The sequence below is a fragment of the Marmota monax genome, unplaced genomic scaffold (genome assembly GCF_021218885.2).
Source record: "Marmota monax isolate L192 unplaced genomic scaffold, Marmota_monax_Labrador192_F-V1.1 WCK01_AAM20220418_F8-fsc00057, whole genome shotgun sequence".
Lineage (NCBI taxonomy): Eukaryota > Metazoa > Chordata > Mammalia > Rodentia > Sciuridae > Marmota > Marmota monax.
The window spans coordinates 10,578,436-10,602,873 of NW_026693933.1; the positions used below are offsets into that span (position 1 = coordinate 10,578,436).

The 24,438-nt window shown below is 40.1% G+C and overlaps 1 protein-coding gene and 1 long non-coding RNA gene across 11 annotated transcripts in view; one reads left to right on the top strand and one right to left on the bottom strand.

Moving 5' to 3' along the window:
- Osbpl3 (oxysterol binding protein like 3) overlaps positions 1-15,453 on the bottom strand; it is a 187,037-nt gene extending 171,584 nt beyond the window's left edge. For all 10 annotated transcript variants that reach the window (XM_046463529.2, XM_046463527.2, XM_046463528.2 and 7 more), the window contains exon 1: positions 15,120-15,453. The gene's annotated coding sequence lies outside the window, so the exon portion shown is untranslated. The remainder of the gene's footprint in view (positions 1-15,119) is intronic.
- Positions 15,454-15,587: 134 nt separating this feature from the next.
- Positions 15,588-22,576, top strand: LOC131424914 (uncharacterized). Its single transcript, XR_009228556.1, has 2 exons — positions 15,588-15,904; positions 21,954-22,576. It is a non-coding gene; the product is annotated as an uncharacterized LOC131424914 (long non-coding RNA).
- Positions 22,577-24,438: the final 1,862 nt, after the last annotated feature.

Genomic DNA, 24,438 nt, shown 5'->3' on the forward strand with positions numbered 1-24,438 from the left:
ATCCAGGAAACTGTCACGGCTAAGGGGAGTCTAAGAGACATGACGACTAACATACTGTGGAATCCTAAATGCGCTCTTGGAATAGTCAAAGGACACCAGGCAAAAACCAAGGCAATCTAAATGAAGTATGGGTTTTACTTCATTGTTATTGGTTCATTAATCATGACAAATGTACCATATTAATGTAAGATATTACTAATAAGGAAAACCAGGTTAGAGCATATTAGAACTCTCTGTACTGTCTTCATAACTTTTCTGTAACAGTAAAACCATTCTAAAATTAAAAGCTCTTTTTGTGTTGGAAAGGTGTGACTAAAACAAACAAACCTGGACAAGCTTTGAGTGTTTTCAGAGCAGATTAGCTCTAAGCCTTTTACCAGCTTTAAAGGAAATGTGGGGGGAACATTACATCTACAGTAAGAAAGTCTAGATACAAGTCTTGGCTCAGTCACCGATCCCTGGAGTAAGTCACTAACTTATTCTTGGTCTGATTTTCCCCGATTGCCTATCAAAGTTAATACCTGTCTTGCCTATCTCACAGTTGTGGTCTTGAGAGGCTGTGTTAGTCAGCTTTCCATCACTGTGACAAAACAACTGAGAAAAATCAACCTAAGAGGAGGAATTGTTTATTTTGACTCAGGGTTTCAAGAGTTTTGGTCCATGTTTACTTCGCCTGGTTGCTTTAGGCCTATGGCAGAGCAGTAGGAGCATGTGGCAGAGGAAGACTATTCACCTTGTGTTAGCCAGGATGCAAAAAGAGATAGAGAAAGGGGCCAGCCTCCAAATATCCCCTTCAAAGCCATGCCCCCAATGACCTAACTTCCTCCCACTATGCCCAACCTCCTAGAGGTTCCACCACTTCCTACCAGTGTCCCAGGATGGCGACCAAGCCTTCAGCACATGAGCCTTTGGAGCACACTTCCAAACAAGAGCTGAAGCAAAGCCTACTAAAGTGACTTACGGACTTGGAAATACTATTCAAAATAAAAGATTCTCTGGATCACCTGAGAATTTATTAGAAATACAAAATCTTGGGTCCCATTCCAGACTCACTAAATCCAAAACTCAGGGTAGGACCCACAATTAGTATTTTAACAAGTCCTCAAGGGCATTTTGGTGTTGCTGAAGCTTAGAAATCTGCCCACAAAACACCTATCACCTCATGTCCTATTCACATGGTCCCATTCCTCCAGCAAGTTCTTATTTCCTGTACAGTCCCTGTCACATCTATTAACATCTGACTAAAAAGATGCAGCACTATCCACAGGGATGTAGGCACATCCATGACCTGCTAAACCTCAGGGTGAGTTAACCATCTGTGGCAAGATCCAAGTCCCTTACATCTTAGAACATGGAAGGTTCTTAGCAATGAAGAAACTATGGCACCTGTTGGGACCACACATTTCACACTGAGAAAACCCAAATTCCCACATTCTGTCCTCTGGTCTCTCACATTTTTCAGACCAAAGTGGCAATCTATGAGTTAGAAAAGGCAGTTAGTTGTCTTATATAAATATCCAGCTGCATCTGTCCACATACACCTAAAAAAACAAGACCTTTGGGTGCCAGAAGGAAAAAAAAAAGAGAGAGAGAGAGAAACTTCTAGTCCCTTAATCAAGGGACAAATAATGCAGAACTCAAAGTAACAAGCAAACTGGAATGCTATTTTGGCCTGTGGGATTGCAGTCTAGAAAAACAGGAATTACAAGTCAGGAGTACCCTATACTCGGGGGTTTGCACAGAGGTTCATGCAGTCCTGTTTCTGAACCATGTTTTTAGGCCATGCACGACCTTTATCCTCTTTCTTTCTCACACCTTATGATTGATACCATTCCTTAAACACACACAATAAACTTAAGACTTTGCTTGGCTAAAGAAAATCTGAGCTGAAAAACTATCTGGGGGAAATGTTATACTCTGTTTGTGGATATGTATGCTTATAAGATAGAAGAGCTACTGGTACAAACAGTGTCCCTCTAAGCACAAACACAGGGCACCCATGTGCCTTGTGAGGAGCATCATTATTTCTCAGGCACAACTCATAAATAAATCATACATATAAAAACTACATCAACAAATAATCGTTTCTTTATTCACTTCTGCTTTGCTTATTTTCCCTGTCATAGTGTTCTAGAGAGTAAGCTCCATTCCAAAAGTTACTGCATAACTTACAAAGATACTACAATGCCACAAAGGCAAGTTCAGCTTAAGTCAAAACACCAGCCAAGATTTTGCAGTAGCCCATGGCACCTGTTTTCAGAGGCTACAAATGCCTGTATTCCTAGGCCATCTGCATTACCTATGTCAAATTTTATGGTAATTTTTCTTGTCTCCAACCATCTTTTTTCTCCCCAGTGACCATACAGTAAGTGCTTCAGTAATAACAATATTTACTTTTTGTATCTGTCTACTCATTAAACCAATGAACACATAACCCCTTGCTCAAAACACTTGGTGGCTAACTGGCCACACACTCCTTTCAGGTCCTCAGCAATTCCTAACTTCCAACCACAAAGTATAACCCACTTTCTGTCTCTGCTCATCATTCCCCTCCGCCAGAAGTATCTTTCTTTCCCAACTTCTCTACCTTTTGATATTGTACAACATTCCGAAATCCTACTCTGCTAATATCCCTCCCAGGATATTTCTGCTTCATTGTGTGGAATGACAACCCACCCCAATTCAGTGGTTATCACAAAAACAGTCCAAAGAGTGGTTGTGAGAGTTAAATCAGTGATATTTTTTCAAAAATAATAGAAAGTAGTGTCTCACTTTTAGTAGATATGATATGAAAAAACCATGGTAATGATCTTATGATTTCAATGCCTGTGTGGCTAGTTACCCTTCCCCTGCCTATCTCCTAGTTTACCTTCCCCAAGATGCCGCATACACCCCGTTTTCTCCTGGAAGCTGCCCCAGAGGTTGTACAGGTTGGGCTTCCCTTGGAAACATCAACTGTCACAGTTTCAGCCAAACTGCTGACCCAGCACTGATCACAGTGGCACCTCTCTCCTGAGCTGCTGCTGGACATCTCCCCTCGACAGCACTTCAAGCTCAGCACATTCAAAACCAGAACATTCTTTTCCCCTAAGATCTTCTCATCTTTCTATTTTCCCTGACAGTAATCATTGGTGCCATAAATAATGCAGACAGAGACCTGAAATTCTGAAGTTATTTAATACATGTATTTTAACCTCAGTAACATACTGACCTCAAACAAAATTCAAAACGTACCATTTCAATCTCTTGCCTGTCCTCCAGTTCCTACTACTCTTCCTGGGGGAATCTGAAGTTACCCATCTCCTGTACATCCTTCAAGAGATACTAGTAAAAGTTTACCAACCTACTTGCTGAAAAAATAAAAACAAAACAACCTGATTGGTCCTGTTGGTTGATCTATGGTGTAAGTATGCCCACACAACTGACTTCATAAGACCAACTCAAGACACCAGCTTGGAAATAGAAACCACAACTGATCCTCTTAAGCAGTGTAAACTGGCTTAAGCCCACCAGCTTTATGTGTATGTTGGCATATTTTTAAATACATGTACATGTGCATGCATAGGTATACATGTAAAATATATTGTATGTGGATATATTTCTAACAAATGGGTACATATCATATATACCTTTGTATATATTATATGTATATCATACTTATCTATGTACCTATGTAGAGCTACCTTATTTTTAACTGCATCATCATTAGCTAGTAACTATTGATGTAAATTAATTATTCTTGTTTGTTCAAACACTGAAATACATAATTTTGCACATATATCATTTTGTGCATTTGCATATCTATCAGATAAAATTCTTAGAATTGTTATTGCTGATTTTTGAAAGACACCACCAATGTCTCTCCACAGACCTTGGGTCAATTCATACACTTTGCATGAATATCTATTTCCTCAAACATTTGCCAACACTGTAATCACATTTTGTGATATTTGCCAATCTGATGGTGGAAAATAGCATCTTACTAAAGTTTTCATTTGCATTTCTTTTTAAAATATTTTTTTTAAATATTGTTGTCAATGGACCTTTATTTTATTTACTGATACATGGTGCTGAGAATCAAACCCAGTGCCTCACACATGCTAGGCAAGTGCTCACTGAGCCATGACCTCAGACCTGCATTTCTTTTTTATGAGGTTAAAGTTTTAATATGTTAAAGAGATATTTTTATACCATTCTGTGAACTGTATGTTCATATTCTTTGCCTCCAGAGTAATAAGCTTTCTCTTATTGATTTGTTAGTTTTTTTAATATTCTGATGAAAGTAGATCTTTATGATACAAATTGCAATTATTTTCCTACATTTTTGACATAGCTAAAAAAATCTTGCCTTATAAAAATTACAAAGGTTCAAATGAATCAAACTTTTATTTTATACCTTCTGGATTTTGTGTCATATCTAGAAAGAATTTTCTATCTCCATTATTATTAAACTGGGATTCTATTTTCTTTTCCTAGTTGTTTTAATATGAAATATTTTATCTCATGGAATTCATTTTGGTAGAAGGTGGGACATAAAGTTTCAATTTTATGTTTTGCCTGATGATACCAACACAATAATCTCCAAAATGGTATCATCTTTCTTTCCCTTCTCCCTCAACCCACTCTCCCAGTCCCTATTCCTAGAGGCTATTGTTCTACTCTTTCAGTATTGCATGTCTTTCTTCTTCCACTGTGACAGTCCTCATTCAGGTGTCATCACCTTGTGCCTGTACTCCCAACCTCTGATGTTCTCTAGCATCACCAGAATACTTTCCTCTGAGAAAGCTCCCATCATGTCACTTCCTTGTTCAGAATGGTCCTTAGACTTATACTGTGAGATTCAGTTGGGCCCCAACTTACCTCTTCATTCCTGTGCACGTTCTGTCACTTTTCCCATCTAAACAATCCTTCCACTCATCAATCTAGAGAGTTCATTAATCCTTAAAGTGTTATACCTTGGCTCATCCTACACTTTCTGCCTAGAAATGTCCTTTCTACTAAGTCCTCTAAATGTTCCTTCATCTCAATCCTGTGTGTCCTTCAAGACTTGGCTCAAATGTCCAATTCTCTGCAAAAGTATCTCCCACTGCTCCTGAGCTCCTTTGGTTTTGTGTGGGTGTGCGTGTGTGGGGGGGGGTGCGCGCGCGCGAGCATGCATGCACACATTTTGCTCTCTTTGTGAACACAGGGAATCTACTTAGCCCTTTATAGTCATTTGATAGGCTTCTTTGGATGGAAGGAACAGAAAACCAATCTGGCAAACAAAACCAAGGAAAATGTATTAGAAAAATATCAACTCAAGTAACTACAAGAAGCTCGAGGCAAGCTCTGACACAGCTCCACAGACTCAAAGCCAGACCATTCGTATACAGTTGGAAACAGTCTAGTCAGGATGCTTACTCACTACAGAATCTCCAAGATCCTTGGCTTTGGTCCCAGTGTCCAAAAAGAAACATCTTGGACACAGGGCTACCCATGGCTGCAGGGAATGAGACTCCTTGTTCTGGTCCTAGCAGACTGTGTCCAGAGGCAAGAAGTGATTTCTCAAATGGAAATTAGGAGGGTAAATGGGTGTCAGAAAGCCAAAGAGCAACTACTCCCCAACTTCTGGTCTATTGTTTAACTGGAATGATAACCACCACTATATAAGAAGATCTAATGAAGCACTCAGCCTGACACATGGTAGTTTCTCAACGGTTACTGGCTTTCACTGTTATTTTTGTTGTTCTTTATAATTATCATCATCACCTTCAAAGACAGGAAGATTCCCCATTCCCTAATGATTCCAACAAGCTCCAAGGAAACAAACCTGTTACTTCTATATTCATTAGAAATTAGCTCGAAGCAGCTGTGAACCTGTGAGAAATACTCAAGTGAGCTTCCCCTATATTCTTTCAGGTTTTCAAATACCCTAATTCACCTCAGATGGTAGACAACTGAGCTTTGCTAGAATCAGAGCCAGTGAGTTATTTCCACCTACTTTCAGGGCTATACCAGAGAACAGGTTGTTATATCTCATTCAGAGTCAGCTACAAAGGTGATACAAACACAGCTTTGGATTCAATTCCCATCAGCAAAAAACCAAACCTGTGTATAGCATCACAGGAAGCAATTCAAACTCTTAGAAGAGGAGTTAAAACCATCCTCCTCCCCAGCTCCACATGGCCTCCTGCAATCCCCAGAGAGACACAAAAGGTCAGGACTCTGCTCATCTCATCCCCCCCCAGAGGATTCCCTAGTCACGTCCTGTTTTCTCTTCTTTATGCAGATTCTTGCAGCCTGAATCGTAAGCCAAAGGAAAAAAAATGGAACTTTTCTCCCTGGGGTCTCAATTAAAATCCAGACTCATTCCCTTTGAGTCACATATCACAATTGTAATTAATGAATTCTCTGTTTAACATCTCTTATCTCCTTCTGGACTATAAAGTCCTTGAAGGGAGACTCTGCCTCTAATTTATCATGGTATCCCCTGCTCCCAGCCTGGTACCAGGCATTTTGCATGTGTTCAACAAATAGCTATAAAATGCATGAACAAAAATCTTAGTACATATTTTGATTCTAGGGAGGCATTTACTTCAAGTTTAATGGTATTTGTGAAATTCAAATTATATATATTAATTTTTCCCTCTGAGCATTTCAGATCACTGCCCGCTACCAATGATTTGGAGAGGAATATTGTTTTGATAAGCTTAAACAATTTTAAATTTCTTGAGAATATTACAGTATTTGCTATCAAGACAAGAAACAAGGATGGGAATCAATGCTAGTACATTTTAATACATAAATGGAGAAATGTAATATTGAAAAAAGTGTTTGACCATGTAACATTTTTAAAAAAAGATTTTAGAACTTTAACTGTAAAGAGTAAAAAAAAAAATAGCAAACTATTTATATTGACAGACTGTGACCCTCTGCTGATCTCTCATGGAGCTGTGCATTGCAACTGCTTGGCATTCGAGCTGATATTCAATTCAGTTCCACTCTCGCAGTGTCAGAATCACAGATGAGAATACCCTCCAAGATTGTTCATCTAGCCCTCAGCCCCTCAGAGAACTAGGTTTCCTGTTCCTGCTGTTATTTTGTGAGTAAATGTAGATATCCACATAGCAACATAATTTTCATCTAAATAAATTTTATTCGAACACAATTTGCTTTTCAGCTTTAAATCTACTCACTATTATTAAAGAACCACATTCCACTCATACTCAAGTGGGTCTGAGGCAGTTTAGAAATAATCATATTCAGGCCCCCAAACAAACAACAGATTACTTAGGTAGAGGCAATAATAAAGCTAGTCCAGGGGAAATTCAGTTTCAGGAGAAATTCAGTTTCAACTATGTGACTACATACAATGAAATTACCACTCAACTTTCTATACTTTTCCAAGATGAAGGAAATATTTCATCAATTTCAATACAAAAGAATTAGATAAATAACCAATGGAATAATTCTTCTATTTTTAAGCTACTATTCCATTTATTGTAAAACATTTTCACATAGATAAAATAAGTCCATCAATGAGCATGGACGGTCATAGCCCACCTACTCTTAGCTTCTGCAAAGGAGACTCTTTAAACAAATTCCTATGTCTTTGATTTGTGAAACGTTTCATTATGAAAGTTTTCAAACACACACAAAATACAGAACAGCACTATTTGATAGAAATGTATTACAAGCTATATAAATATAACTTTAAAGTAACCGAATAAAAAAGAGTAAAAGGAAACAGGTGAAATTAGTTTGTTTATATATTATTGGATCCAAAATATCATTTCAACATTTTATCAACAAAATACATTGAGATGTTTTTACATTCTTTTTTACATCCCATCTTTAAAATTCAGTGTGTATTTTACACTTATAGCACTTCTCAATAACTACTAGCCAAATTTCAAGTGCTCAAAGGCCACACGTAGCCATGGGCTACCTATGGACAGTATAAAGAAGGGCATTAAATTTACAGAATATGTTGTCCAGCTTCAGCAATCATCAACTCATGGACAGCCTTGTTTCCTCCATCATTTTTCCCTACCCCTGGACCACTTTGAAGCAAATTCTAAAAGTTGTAGCATTCCATCCATATTCATAAATTTCCTTGATTATTTCTTTTTGGTTTGTTTTGAAACAGTTGGTTTGTTCAAATTGGGATTTAAGCAATCAACTCTCGGGACTTATTTTTAATGATAAGATTTAGAGATGAGGATGTAACTCAGTTGTACAGTGCCTGCTTAAAGCATCTCTGAGGCCTGGGTTTGATCCTCAGCATCACAAGGAAAAAGAAGAAAAAAGATTTTGTTTTTAAAAATCCCAACATAAGAGTCCTATTTTTAGTAAAATGTTTTATTGATTCAGGTATTTATTACACATTTATGTTGTGCCAGGCATGGTTCTAGCTCCAAGATACAGGACTCAAAGGAATTTCCAATTTAGTTTTGATTGTGTATGAGTTAGCTCATGTACTCAGGGAAACTTTAAAAAAAAATACCATTTCCACCAACTGGCAGATGGGTAAATACAACATGATATTTTTATAATTTATATATTTATATATTATTGTATTATATATTAGTATATTTATTTTATATATACACACACATACACACACACACACAATAAATGAAGCACTAACTTCTGCTACAATAAGGATGAGCCCTGAAAACAATCTGTTAAGTGAAAGAAGCCAGAAACAAAAAGCCACATATTATATAACTTCCTTTATAGAATAGGCAAACCACACAGATACAAAGTAGGGTGATAAAATGTTCAAAAGTCAATTATGGTGATGGCTGCACCACTTTCTGATTTTGTACTAAAAATCATTGCATCATATACTTTAAATGAGTGAATTATATGATATGTGGATTACTTATCAAAAGTAAAAGAATAAAGTATGTTATGTTCACACAATAGAATACGGTCCAGCTGGGGCTCTGGCTGGGGCTCAGTGGTAGAGTGCTTGCCTAGCATGGGTGAGGCACTGGGTTCCATCCTTAACACCACATACCAAAATAAGCAAGTAAAATAAAGGCATGCTGTCCATCTACACCTACAGAAAAAAAATTTTTAAAAAAAGAGAATAGTATCCAGCTATAAAACTGATCAAAATGATAAAACTCCTTTAAAAAAATTCCAGTTACCAACCCTCCTCACCCCAAGTCCAGAAACTTTGGAAGTAGGGCCTATGCAGATAAAAAAAAAATTAAAAATAACCAAAGAAGATCACTAGAATGTAAAAATAACCAAAGAAGAACGGTGGTTTAGGGCAAGATTCAGACAAATGACCAACAGTTGATTACAAAACAGTACAATGACTGCTATGCATTAAATGGGTAGGCACAGAACACAGTGGCCATTCTCCAACTCCAAGTCAGCAGGAGGCAGAGGAAGGTTCCTACAGGTTGCATTTTGCTTTCCATGCTAAAATGTGATATGGGAGAGGAAATGAACCAGGAGGATATGGGTGAAGAGGAAAAGATTATGAAAAGGACAAAAGATCATGCAAAAACTATGGGGCCAAAGCCCATCCAGCATGGCCCTGGGGGTAGGGATGGGTTGCTGCATTTAGTTCAACAAGACTGGAAAAAAACAGAATCAATGATAAGTGGTGATTATGAAGCCAAAAGCTAAAGCTGATTCAGAGAGATCTCAAGATCTTATATGTCTAGTGAAAAATGTAAAATACTCATTAATCAATTGATCAAACACTTACAAAAATTTCATTTGAATTTCACACGAGTTTTAATATATTTTAAATAACAGCATTACCACAGATTTGACTATGTACTACATATTATTTGCAAGATATTTATTCTACAATGTTTGTTACATATAAGAATTTGTGATTCCCTCACAATATATCCATAGTCCAAAGATGAGGACAACCAGAATAAGTGCTTTCCATGGATTTAATCAGGAATTCTATTACTTCATCATAAACTGATGAAGACTTTAAAGTACTGTGGATTAACAAACAGAAAACAAAAATGGAATATTCTAACCACTTTTTTCCTAACAGAATGAAACCAAATATAATTATTTAATATTCTTTTCAAATTGAGTACCTACTATGGGTAGAACACTAAGTCTAGTGATAGGAGGGATAGAAACATGAATGATACACATTTCCTCTGCCTTCAGGGCAAAATCTATAGGGGTGGGTTCATTTGAATAAAAAACTAAGCAAAAGGAAAGAGGAGGGGAGGTACAAAATGCTGAAGGACACCTTCAGTAATCAAAAAACGGAACTAAGGACTGACTCATATTTTTTCTTTTTCTGCATTTTTTATTGGTGCATTATAAATTGTACATAATGGTGGGATCAATTGTTAGGTATTTGTACATGCACACAATATAATTTGGCCAATATCACTCCCCAGCACTTGTTCCCTGTGTCTCTCCCCTCCTCCTACCTCTAGGTCACCTTTCTCTATTGTTCTTTCTTTGAATTTCATGACACTCCTCCCCACCTTTCTCTTCCTTTTTCCTCTCTAGTTTCTACATAAGAGAGAAAAAATGTGACCCTTGACCTACGTCTGGCTTATTTCACTAACAAATTCCATCCATTTTCCTGCAAATGACATAATTTCATTCTGCTTTCTGGCTGAATAAAACTCCATTGTGTATGTATACCACATTTTCATTATCCATTCATGTGCTGATGGACATCTAAGCTGGTTCGACAGTTTGGCTATTGTGAATTGTGCTGCTATACACAGGGATATGGATGTATCACTATAGTATGATGACTAATTCTTTCGGATAAACACTGAGAGTGGCATAAGGTAGTCCTATGGTCAGACTGGTTCCATGCCTAGTTTTTTGAGGAAACTCCACACTGATTTCCATAGTGGCTGTACTAATTTACAATCCCACCAACAGTGTAGTGTTCCTTTTACTCCACATCCTCTCTAGAATTTATTGTTGTTTGTGTTCTTGATGTCTGCCATTCTGACTGCTATGAAATGAAGTCACAGTGTAGTTTTGATTTACATTTCCCTAATTGCTAACGATGTTGAACAGTTTTTCATATATCTGTTGGCCATTTGTATTTCTTCTTTTGAGAAATGTCTGTTTGATTCATTTGCCCATTTATTAATTTGAGTCTTTTTTTTTGGTGTTAAGTTTTCAGTCCTTTATATATTCTGGATATTAATCTTCTGTCAGAAGAGTAGCTAGCAAAGATTTTCTCCCATTCTGTAAGTTCTCTTTTCATATTCTTATTTACTAAGCTGGTAGAATCTTTTTAATCTGATGTCATTCCATGTATTAACTCTTGGCATCATTTCCTGAGCTTTAGGGGTCCTACTGAGGAAGTCATTGCCTGTGCCTATATGCTGGAGTGTTGACCCTATGCTTTCTTCTAGGAGTTGCATAGTTTCTGGTCTGATTCCAAGGCCTTTGATCCATTTTGAGTTGATTTCTGTTCAGAATGAAAGATAAGGGTCTCTGACTCATGTTTTTTTAATGTTCAGAGAAATTATAATGGCAGAAGTAGTTTATGAGTTCAGCCTTGAAAGAGTTAGGTTTTCAGAAAGAGAGAGAGAGTGTGAGCTTTCTAGGCAACAGAAATGCATGGACAAAGGCAAAATGTTTTGGGAATGAAGTTCAGATTGTACTGACACAAGACTGAGAGAATGATGAAGTAAAGGCTGATGCTGAGCCTAGGATGCCAGATCCTGACTTTAGGCCAAGGAGTCCACTTAACGGGTACAGAAAAGCACTAAGGGTTTGAGTCTCAGCTCCAACGTTTATTGGTTGACAAGTGAACATAAGCTTAACTTTCCCTAGCCTCATCTGGAGACTAAGGGTCTAGTAGCACCTTCTTTGATGTCACTCTCAAGATTGAATGTAGTAATACAAATTCACATTTAGGCTAGCATCTAGCACATGAAAGTTCAGCGGCCGTTGCTGCTGTTATTATGAACTATATAAGCCACCCAATAATTTTTAAATAATATTTTAGTACTTAAGGAATTTATCTGATCATGCATGCCATGAAGGAGAGAAAGGTATGAAAAATCCTACTATAGGCAATGTCAGAGCAGAGCAAAGTCCCTAAGAGGCAGAACTAAGATACAGATAGGGTAGAAAAGAAGCCATGTGCAAGACACTGACCTGAATGTGATCTCAATAGTAGTAACTGGAAAGTCTAGAAAGAAGTTTCCAGACAGGGCCAGAAAGCTGACAAATAAGTAGATGCAGATAGAAAAGAAATTTGCAGGGAACAAAAACAACTGACAATTAAGGCTCTTAAGAACTTCCATCTTCCTTAGTGTCTCACACCCCCCCTTCACCTTCCATGGGCATTCTATGCCAGCCCTCCCTGGAGCACTCCGGAAATGGAAATGACAAATCAGAAACCACAGTACTGCTGAGAAGCACATTATAAATAAAAATGGATTATCCAGACCTTGGTACAAGGAAAAACATTGTACTAACCCCCAAAGTTGGAATGAAGTAGAAGGAAAAGGGATCTCTACTTCCTTCCCCATACCCTCTTTTGCCATTAGCCCTTTGGGTGGTAACCATGACACTCTTTCCCAACTTCTCTACACCCTCAGTTTCAACATAAGAGCAGAAAACACTAAAATGCTTCTATTTTACTAAAAGGCTGCTACAGAATTAATGGTCTCTAACTGTTCTCCATATGGGAAATGAGAGACTAGCTGGCTTTCCAATACTTCCCCTAAAGGGTAAAAAGCACCACTGTTCAGAATTCATTTACCACAGTGGGTAAAAGCAATCTGATTTCTCTTTAGATTAGGTGAAAGGAAGATTTCCTTTCCTCCCTATTAAAAGCCTCCAATCTACCAGGCCCACAAACCATACACTTAACCACAAAAATCAATGGCAGTAAGAATCTCAACAACTCAGAAAACAGTACACCTAGACATTTGATATTGCCACCAGAAAGTTTACAGCCCAACTTCAGACAGCTTTAATACAATTTATCACTGGGCTCTATGAGTATGAGTTAACATCCAATTAAACAGTAGGACAAGAGACATAATAATTTAGTGGAAAGAGCTAAGGGATTAGAGTCCAAAAAACTAATAAAATCTAGCTCAGCAATTTAGTATTGACCTTGGGCAAATTCCTGAACCTAGCTTCAATTTCTTCACCTAAAAAACAGAGATAATATCACAACACTGTCTATGAAGATGATGATTAAATGTGATAATATAGCCTATGGCAGCCGGGTAGTATCTGGCCTACAACATAACTATTAGTTATTATTGAAAATATAGCTCAAAGATAAAAGAACAAATATTTTGGCTGACAATAGCTTTTGTTACAAATAAAGCTAAATGCCATAAATAAATAAATAAATAGCTAAATGCCTATTGACTGTAATGGTGGAAACCATATTTTAGTTTTCTTGGAAGTGGCCCAGCACAACAAAGAGAAAATAAATAGGCTAGAATCCTGGTTCTGCCTGGATGATTTTGGGAAAATTGGTTAACTTGATGAAGCCTTAATTTTCCATCTGGTTCAAAATATACTACTATGAATCCTGCTGATTGTAAATAAAATCATATAGTACTAATTACATTAATAATAGTAATAATAATAGAGGAGAGTTCAGTAATGTAGAGCAAGTAGATCAGGGGAGGGAGGAGGAGAAGAAAAGGGAAGGTATTGGGAAATGAGGATCAAAACATGTTAAATGCATATATGAATATGGCATGAGACTCACTATTATGTGTGATTGTAATGCATCAATAAAAAATACCTAGCTAATAAGACTACTGTAATGTTTAATGAGATAATCTACACAAAGTTCCTAGCATATGAATCTTGGAAGTTAGCTACTATTGCTCTTCAACAGTAGTTACTGCTATTTGTTAATTTTCCCAACAGAAAAAAAAGAGAATCACCATCAGCTAAGAAATCACCTTTTCTCATATTTACAGAGAAATTTTCACTTATTCATTCCATAAAAATGTACTGGAAACCCGTGTGTCAGGCAGTGTTCTTGACATTGAGGATTAAGTAATGAACAAGACTGACAAGGTCTCTGCTTTCCTGGAACTTACATTCTCAAAAGGGAAGGCAGTAAACAAACCAAGATCATTTCGGTGAGAGAGAGAGAGAGAGAGAGAGAGAGAGAGAGAGAGAGAGGGAGGGAATAGCAAACAGGGTGGCTTGGAGTTGGTGGAGGAGAAGGTCATTTAGCCTGGATGCACTGCAGCCCAGGCCTACCTGGCTAGTCTACTTTGGTCAGAAGGGGGACCTCAACTTGTATGATGCTTGAGGGTGGACTGTGGATGATCAGATAGATATTGGACCTGTGCTTTTTTTCTGCTGCTAAAAGTATATCTTTAGCAGCTATAATTTAAAATATAGTATTTTTAAACGGCCCCATCCCAGTAATCAAAACCTGCGGGGTTAATGCAACATCTATGGAGACTCCAACGCCTCAGCATAGTTCCCAGGCACATGGGAAGTGACAACTTCACAACCCTTTCAGTTAAGTGAGTCTAGGAAGGGCGCCTGGCTTAAGAACTATTTGGGCGATGTATGGCAGTGTCATCAGCGACTCCAGAGGCTACAAAAGCTCCCCGAGGCACCTTTAAGTCCGAAGGGACCAGGGCCGTTGGTCCCCAACCTAGGCACTGGGGAGCGAAGCAAGCCGAGGTGGAAAGGCGGTGGGGCGTCGCCGGGGTCTGCAGGCCGCGAGCCAACTCGCGGATGTGGTAAAGCCTCGCGACTGGCCCAATTAAACAGGTTTCCTGTGCCTCTAGCTCCGGAGCGGCGCCTGGCCCTTCCCCGGGACAGCTTCTCTGCGCCGCATCCTCCAGCAAGTACACGCAGTCCCCTGCGCTCAGCTCCTTCTCACCGTCAATCACACAGAAGCTGTCCCTTGAGGGACAGAACACTAAGAGGCAGCACCTGGGTCCGTCCCCCCAAAGGGGGGGGGGGGCTACAGCCGACACCAAGAACGATCTCCCTGTCTCAGGTGTGTCCCACTGGATGGCTCTTACCCAGACAACAGGAAACACACTGCGGTCCTCTGGGACTGGCAGCGACCCCGAAACTGCAACGGTTCTTGTACCCGCCGCCGCCGCCGGACCCCCACCACCCTCCAGCTCCATTCAAGCAGATTCCCCACCGCTTACCTGCGCGCTCTGCAGCAGGGAACACCGCCTAGTCCCCCGGTGCCCCGCTCCAGGGTTTGCTCACAGACCAGGAAGGAGGCAAACCCAGCTCCTCAAGTCGCCCTGCAAAAAGCAGCTGACAGTTGCCGCATCAGCCTAGGAGACACGGGCGCCGACCGCCACTGAGGACTGATAGCAGGACCAAGAGCCTAGCTGCGCACTGGCCGTCTGGCGCTGAGGTCCCTTTTCCGGGGAGGTTCGCTGGCAATGAGAATACGCTACCAGTTCCCAGTACTTTGCCCAGAACTTCTAGCGCGCAGCCTGGCGATTAGTCTGAGCAGCCAGCGAGAGGCGGGAGCAAAGAGGAGGGGCCTGCGGGCAGCCCTGGGGGCGGGGCCAAGTGGGGAGGGTAGGGGACGACGGAATAACCCCCACTACAACCAATCAGGAGTCACCCCGGGAAACGAGGTGGGGCAATGCCCTGGGAAGAAGCGGGCGAATTTCGTGAAGCGTAGAGGGAGTTGGGGACCTGGACAAGTAGGAAGGGCGGAGGGCGTTGAAAGCTTTAGAGGGACGGGGCGGGGGCTCTCGCCCGCCCAGCTTGGTGCCTGCGCGTCGTAGGCGTTGTACAAATGTTGGTCGAATGTCGTTTCCGGGCAATGAAAAGAGAGAGGAATGAGGCCGATGTGGAGGCACTGGTAAAGAAGATTCCAGGGGACGTTGGAGGTCAAACACCTGATCACTTAAAGTCAGACTGAGGCAGGGAGCCAAGAATGGAAAAAAAAATACGTGATGAGAGGAGGACGGTAGGTACCGGGTGTCAAAGGACAGAATTGGTGTGGGACACTGGGCTCAGAGACTATAACCCTGCCTACAGAGGCAGTCATGCAGATTCGAACCTAGGTGCCTGGAGAGGCTTGAGGAGAGAGTGGTCGTTTGGTTGGGAGGCGGCGGGGTGCGTTACGATTGCAATTTGAAATGCAGGAGCTTCTTGATTGACCGGGAAGTCCACCCGATTTAACTGCTCCACAGCCTCCTTTGATCCCAGCTCGAATGCAAGCAACTGATAATTTGGGGTCAGTTTGCAGAGTGCAAACGCGTCAGGTGCCGCAGGTGGCGGGGTTGTCAAGGAAAATGCACTTACTGAGCGCCTGCTATGTGCTAGGAGCAGTGGTGGCCCTGCACCTGTGATAAAAGGCACACCAGGCTTCCTCCCTCAGGGATCTTACATTTTAGTGCGAAGGCAGACAATGAACAAGAGACTATGCATATATTAAAAAACAAGAAAATGCTGATGAACTATTAGCACTGGGATGAAGGCCATGTAGAGCTTTCAAAAGTGGTGATCTGTATGATGGTAGCTTTCATGCAGATTCTTGAGGTAGGAAAAGAATCTACGGCGTCCAGTCTTTGGAAGAGCATCCCAGGTACAGGGTACCTCAAGTGCAAGGTGTTTAACCTTACCATGGACCTATCCGGCCTCCTTCACAGAGCTGAGCAATGCCTGTGGCTCGCTAGGCTGGGCTCTTGACAGGTTCCAGAATACTCAGTTACCAATCTCCACCAGCACATTTCCAGTCCCCAGACTGTCGCCAAAGTAAGGTTCTGAGGCTCTTCCTGCAGCTATGCTATCTGCACTTTATTCATCATGCTTGGTTCTCCGCTTTCTGGAACCTTCGCCGTCGCGTAATGTCTGGAACTGTCTGGCCCTCTGGCAAGCGGTCTAGCACAGGGGAATCCCGAGATGTTGAGATGTTGCAGAACGGTCATGCTGCCCGCGTTGGCACACGAAGAATTAATTATGTTGGAGAAATTTTCAAATTGAATGACTCGGAAGTATCTAAAGCACTCCCCAACACCTGAGGAACACAGGTCGAAGAACGTATCTGGCTGGCATGTGAACCATTCATGCTGAATTCAAGGAGGCACGTTGCCCACCCCAGCTGCTCACATTGTGTTTTGCCAACCTTCCTTTTCTTTTCCAATAACACTCTTTTAGAAACTCGCTCAGTCCCAGTTCCCGCCCTCTTCCTCAGTCAAGCTATTTCCTTTTGCTTTTTCTTTTCCTCTCTTCACATCCACCTCCCCCATCAGCATTTCTTTTTTTTTTCTTTTTCTTTTTTTGCAGGAGACAAACCTTATGCCCAAAAGGAATTTATTTGTAGGACCTTGTTTAAACTAGCAGCCTGTTCTTGGCTTTTTCTTCAGTTTCTTTCAAATGGTGTGTGTGTGTGTGTGTGTGTGTGTGTGTGTTTCCCCCATTGGTACTTATGACAGTTAATTGGACAGGATGCAAGAGTTATTCAGGTTGTGTCTTGCCTCCAAGAAAAAAAAGGAACCTTACTGTGTCTTTTCATAATTTCATTTCTTCTTCTACTCCTAAATAAGCTTCTAGGCTCTTCAGCTCCTACAATCAAAAGGGGGAAAAAATTAAAGTTGAAACCCACGTAGAGCTAATTATTCTTGAAAAAGCTTGTTAATGTCCTAAAATTAGCTTTCTCCTCAGTTTCATTTTAAAGCAATGATCTGAATATCTACTAAAGATCAATGGTTGCATAGTAAGAGTTCTTAGAGTCCCTTCTTCTTTGAACTATTGGACAAATACTGTTTATCTTTGGAGACATTCCCACCATGGTGGGAATTTTTCACAGTTGGCTGAGCATTTTTAGCATCTGAAATCTCAAAATAGGTGAGCAGGTGTTGCTTGAGTTTCTGTGTTTTGATAGTAAAGGAAACTGATCATAATGGAGTGTAGGCCTCTAGAATCGGCCTACCTGGGATCCTATCTTTACATCATCACTATTTCCTGATTCTGAAATTACCTTTTCTACTCGTACAGTAGAGACCGCAATTGTACCTACTGGTCTACAGAGTTTGATCATCTGTCTAAAACAATTGCCACATAGCCTAGCACAGAGTTCTCAACTTAGCACTACTGACATTTTAGGCCAGATGTTTCTTTGATGTGTGATTGGCTGTCCTGTGCATTTAACCACCTCCCTGCCTCCACCCATTACTTGGAAGGAAAACCCTCTTCTCTCCAATTGTAACAACCAAAAGTCTCCAGATTTTACCAGATGTTCTCTGGCTGAGAATGTGGCACCTAGCAAAACCCACAGATTGGGAGGCAGTATAAGCAATTGCTTAAGGCTGTGGGTTTCTGGAGTATGAACTTCTGGCAAATTGTGCTTCCCTAAACCTCAGCAGTAAAATGGGAATCATAATAATGCTAGCTTCTGATAATGCTAATTGTCTAGGAGTAAAAACACTTGTGTAAAAACCATTTGCTTGGTGCCTGGCACATGGTAAGCTCAGAACATGAGCTTCTTGTCTCGTTTTCTTCCCGAGAAGAGAAGGCATTGAGCTAGATGAGGAATGGCATATTTTGACTTATTTGCTGCTGCTCCTTTCCCTGCCTCATGGAAGACAACATTATTAAGTCAAGGCCGACCTTCTCACTAAGTTCAGATAGGGCCTTTGAATCCTTCTCAACACAGTGCTCCAGGAAGCCACTACTGATAGATAAGAGTCAGCATGTAAGAGGATGCTGCATTGCTATCCCAGAGCTAGAGGATTTTCAGATCTCTAATACTTTCAATTTTCTGGAATAGCGATTTTACATGTAAGAAGGAACTATAGTCATCACCTCATCAACCCCTTTTACAGAGGAGTAGGGGACCAAGGCCCAGGGAGTTCCAACATATTGACCATAATCATACAACCCTGAGGCTGGCTCTCCTACAGTCTTAAGCGGTCCTCTTTTTGCCATGTCTGGAGCAGTGATGTCACCTCTCCCCATGCTGTACACTCCTACTCATCTCCCTCCTTCACTGTATCTAGAAAAATGAATCAAAGCATTTCATTGCACAGGAATACCTTGGAAGCAGTCTTCCAAAAGTGTTAGTAAGCTCACGACAAGAACTGCACAAGAACTCATCAATTCCTTGATTAAATATAGATTGACTACCACCTTTGTATAAGCAACCATTCTTAGCAGGCACGTCAAGAGATCAAAAGGTGAATCAGTGGGTGTTCCTGCCCTCGTTGCTTTTATAGTTTCATCTTTGGGGCAGATCAAACATGGATATAAATAACTATAATACAAGTTTTTTAAAAATGGAAAATGTCCTAAGAAAGGTACCAAAAATGTGTTCAGAGAAGGGAGAAATTATTTTGAGAACTAGGAACCAAGAGTCACTTCCTCCATGTCTTTGTTGACATTTTTAACTTTTGATCAAAAATTCATATTTATTACAGTAAAGTTGTCCTTGTTGAGGAAGTTGCCACATTGTTAGGTTTCCTGGTTCACAACCACTATCGGTGAACCTACAGGTCACAGTTCATTCTAATTCTAAATGAGTCATTTTTGTCAATGTTTAAAATTGCTGGGATGTTCTAGATTGCTTTAGAAACAATAGGATAGCTTTCACCAAACCATTAGACAGAACCAGTTTTTTAAGCATGTTGTACTCCAGTAGCATACTTGTAAAAACAAACAGCACAGGCAGAGGAATATCATGTCACATACATTAAACCATGAGATAGCATTTTCTTCAGGACCAAACTACCTTAAGAGTCAGGCTAACACTTAATTATCTTTAAGTACTAACTCTAAAGCACATGCACATTCTATACTATTACCTGCTATAAATACTAAGTATAATAAGAGCCCACATGTAGAAAGCTAGGCCACTGTCAAGTTAGGCTGCTGAGATTGCTACTGCTATCAGGAGTCTGCCTGTAAAATCAGAAAGATTTGGTAGAACTGCATACCCCTCTGTTACAAGCCACACCAGCAAAATATACACCCCGAAGCCTCTTGCTCTCCCTTATTACCTCATTTCCAAATTCATGTTTTGCACGAATGCCTCTGATTGGTGTGCTCCAAACCACATCTGCAAATCTATCTGCAAGGAAGGCTAGGAAATGCTCTTCTTATCTTCCCAGCCCTTGTGCTATGTGAAGACACATTAGAGGGAAGTTGGATTAGAAGTTGAGTGAGCCAAGCCACAGCACCCACTGTGTCTTTTCCTCCAAGTCTTCAACAAATACGCTGGCAGAAAAAGGTTATATATTTTACATCTGCTGTTTTACTCAGCTTTTTCCCTGCTGTGACTAAAGGACATGACCAGAACAACTGTAGAGGAGGAAAAGTTTATTTGGGGGCTCAAGACTTCAGAGATCTCAGTCCGTAGACAGCTGGCTCCATTCCTCAGGGCTCAAGGTGAAGCAGGACATCATGGTGGAAGAGTGTGGCAGAGGGAAGCAGCTCACATAATGATCAGGAAGGAGGGGGCGGGGAGAGAGAGAGAAGAAAGAGAGATCTCCACTTACCAGATACAAATATATACCTCAAAGCCACACCATGCTCCCTGCCTCACCTCCTCCAGCCACCCCCAACCTGCCTTCAGTTACCACTCAATCCCATCAAGTGATTAATTCACTGATTTGGTTAAGGCTCTCATAACCCAATCATTTCTCTTCCAAACTTTCTTGCATTGTCTCACACATGAGCTTTTGGGGGATACCTCAACAAACCATAACATCCACTTTAGTGTGTTTCAATTTGTAGAGATTAACTCAGAAGACCTAGTTCTTCATGAATCCCTCCAAGTTCCCATCTCTCATACCCACAAGAGCTACCATGCTGATCCAACCACCATTTCTTGCCTGGAAAACTGTAAAAGACCAGGAATTACTTTTGCCCTTCTATAAGCCATTCTGTACTCTGAAGTCAAGTGATTTTTTTAAAAACCTGAATCTGATAATGAAACCTTTCACAGTTTCTCATTGCTCATAAGATATAGACAAGACTATTGACATGGTTCTCAAGATTCTACAAGCCCTGGCATCTACCAGCTTCAGCTTGTGCCTTGTAACCCTTCCTCTCCACATCACCTGCCTCTAGAACTTTGTTCTGTCCTGACCCAGGGCCCTAGCACATGCTGTTCCCTTTCCCTTCCCTGAATGTGCTGTTCCTTTCTCTTCATTCAGTTGATGCTGGCTCATCTTCTAAGTCTCATTCAGCCATCCCTTCCTTAGGGAAGTCATCCTTGACTTTCATGATCAGGCCTATCGAAATTATTGCCCTGGTTGAAATGTTTTGGTTTTTTTTTTTTTTTTTTTGGGCGGGGGGGGGAGCAAAATTTAATAGACCTACCAGAGTTATATTCTGTTTTTGTGATTTTTCTGATTAATTTCTGTCTCCTAACTGGATTTATAGGCATTACAAGTTGGAAGATTATATATGCTTTTAGTCTTCCAATATCCATCTCAATATCTAGCAGCTAGTGAGCCTTCATATATTGGTTGAAGAAAAAAAGAAAGAAAAGATAAAAGAATCCCAAAGAATGAACTTTGATGGTAGCTGGGGTGGGGAGTTAGAGGTGGGTGCTCATGCCAGGCCCAGTGGGCGTGACTACTCAGTGGCCAGGTCCTAGAGATGATCTTATAATAACTTTACATCAGATAGGTGCTATCTCCTTTATGGTCACCATGGCCACAGTTAACTAACTTTTGTCTTTTTTGCACTTCAACATTTTTCCCTATTCCCTAGAAGGCAAACTTCAACTCTGCCAAACATCAAAAGACACTTGAGAAGTAAGCTTTGTTTGGCTGCTTCTACCCTGCTATAGCCCAGTTCCTATCAACCTTTTCCTATGTAAAATGAAAACTAGAAATCCTCCCTGGTTATACATATTTTGCTTTTTTTTTTTCAGTGGGTTTCACCTTTGTGTTAAGCTCTTCATTTCTCCATAGAGTTGATAGGACTTATATCTTATGGTTTCATTAAAAAAAAAAAGTGTGTATTCCTTGACACTTCTTACTGACCTACAATTCCCTACTGATCCACAGCAATGGGAATATCACACCCAGAGGAAATTAGCACTTTGGGGAAGAAACTGCACCTGTCTTGCTTGGCTTTTACGGACTGTTAAAGTAATGAAGAGAATTTTTGGAACTGAAAATAAACTTGTCTGTGAAGACAATATACTCAATATGAGGCATACCAATACCAACAGTCCTTTCTTTACCTCTCAAATGAATACAAGTTGCAGGTACAATGAAATGGGGGAAGAAAGTCTGATTCCAGTGTTTGCTTTACATCAGTATTTCTTGCAAAAACAACTTTATGACAAAATAATAACAGCAAAACAAAAATAATAGAAATTCAAGGAAATGAAGCTGCTTATCACCTTAACTATGAAAAAATCTTTTTGTTTTTATTATTCAAGTTTCCTTCTAACATTTTTTCATGCAGTTGTAATTAGGGACCATACACGAATGCTATTTTTGATATGATATTGTATATGCTTTCCTAATTGATGTTCTATAACTATGAACAGAATATCATGAATTCATTAATATGATCATCGTAAAGACTGTGAAAAACCCTGAAAACATGTATGATATCAATTAAACTTGTATCATCATGGAAATAACTGAACTTTGAATACAAAGAGCTGGATTTAAATCTACCTTTTCCATTTAGTAGTTCTTTCTTCTTAGGCAAGTAACTTGAACTTGCTAGATTTTTGCTTCATAGCTCATAGTAGCTGCCTCATAATTATTAAAGGAATTGAAAGTCATAATGTGATCAGCTGAGTCAGGTTCCCAAGGAAAGGAAAATATTTATATAAATTTATTTTTTTAAATAATTCCCCTTTCAATAAGCCTTCCTTTCTCCAAAAAAAACTAACTGATCTCTATTTTAATCATGTTACAATGAAGCATCTATTTTCCCAAAGACAGATTTATTCTGTTAGAATATTCAGCATGTCTACAAGTCTGAAAATTGGCTTCCTCAAGCTTTGCACTAGTGGAAGTAGCTATAGTGATGTTGGAGCCTATCACTCTCCCCCATCCTCTCCCACATTACAGAGCCACATTTCTAAGGGACGTGTATAATAATTATACACTGAGCTAATAAGAGTCTGAAAACTTGCTTCTTTATCTCATAAGCTTAAATCACTTCTTCCTCAATTAGGATGGTATCTGAGCAACCACTTTCCAACTAAGAGTAAACAGGAAATCATAACATGACCACATGCTGAAGGAGCCTTAGCTCTGGGAACACTCTGCACTGGACCATTTGTGTCTACCAGTTTATGCCTAGAGTGCTCCTGAACCATAAGTAGGTGTTACTTTAAGAATTGAGGCCAGCTACCTCTGATAGCTATACTCCTTTCAGGATGAGAAGCAGACCCAAAACACCTGGATCTTACAAGCTCCATCCTGGTTGCTTCCGGAAGCTCAGTCTGTCTTGGCGGGTATTGGCATTTTGTATCAACTGTTCTATATATGAATGGGTGGGCTGTGGTGGCACACACCTGTAATCCCAGCAATTCAGGAGGCTGAAGCAGGAGGATTGGAAGTTCAAATCCAACCTCACTAGGATGTGGGGAAAAAGGCACACTCATTCATTACTGGTGGGACTGCACATTGATGCAACCACTCTGGAAAGCAGTATGGAGATTCCTCAGGAAACTTGGAATGGAACCACCGTTTGACCCAGTTATCTCACTCCTTGGCATATTCCCAAAGGACTTAAAATCAGCATACTATAGTGACATAGCCACATCAGTGTTTATAGCAGCTCAATTTATAATAGCTAAGCTATGGAACCAACCTAGGTGTTCTTAAACAGATGAACGGATAAAGAAAATATGTACATATATGCAATGGAATATTACTCAGCCTTAAAGAAAAATGAAATTATGGCATTTGCTGATAAATGGATTGAACTGGAGACTATCATGCTAAGTGAAATAAGCCAATCCCCCCCAAAAAAAACCAAAGGCAGAATGTTTTCTCTGATATAGGGATGCTGACTCACAATAGGTGGGGGAGAGGGAGGAGTAGAGGTTCTCCAGATTGGACAGGGGCAATTGGGGGGGGGGATGGGAAAGACAGTAGAATGAATTGGATATAACATTCCTATGTTCATATATGAATATGCAACCTTTGTAACTCCATACCATGTACCACCACAAAAATGGGAAGTTACACTCCATGTATGTATGATATGTCTAAATACATTCTACTGTCATGTATAACTAAAAAGAATGACAACAAAAAGCTAACCACAGCAATTTAATGAGACCCTAAGCAACTTAGCCAGACCCTGTCTCAAAATAAAAAATAAAAAGCACTGAGGATGTGGCTCAGTGGTTCAGTGCACCTGGGTTCAATGTACAGTACCCCCCCCCAAATTAAATAAATAAATAAATAAATGAGAATGGGCATGTGCCCCAATTCTGGACAGTGAAACATGATGATTTCTCTGCTGGGGGCTTTTGAATAACTTATATCTTTAATAACCTAAACTCAGAGTAATGTT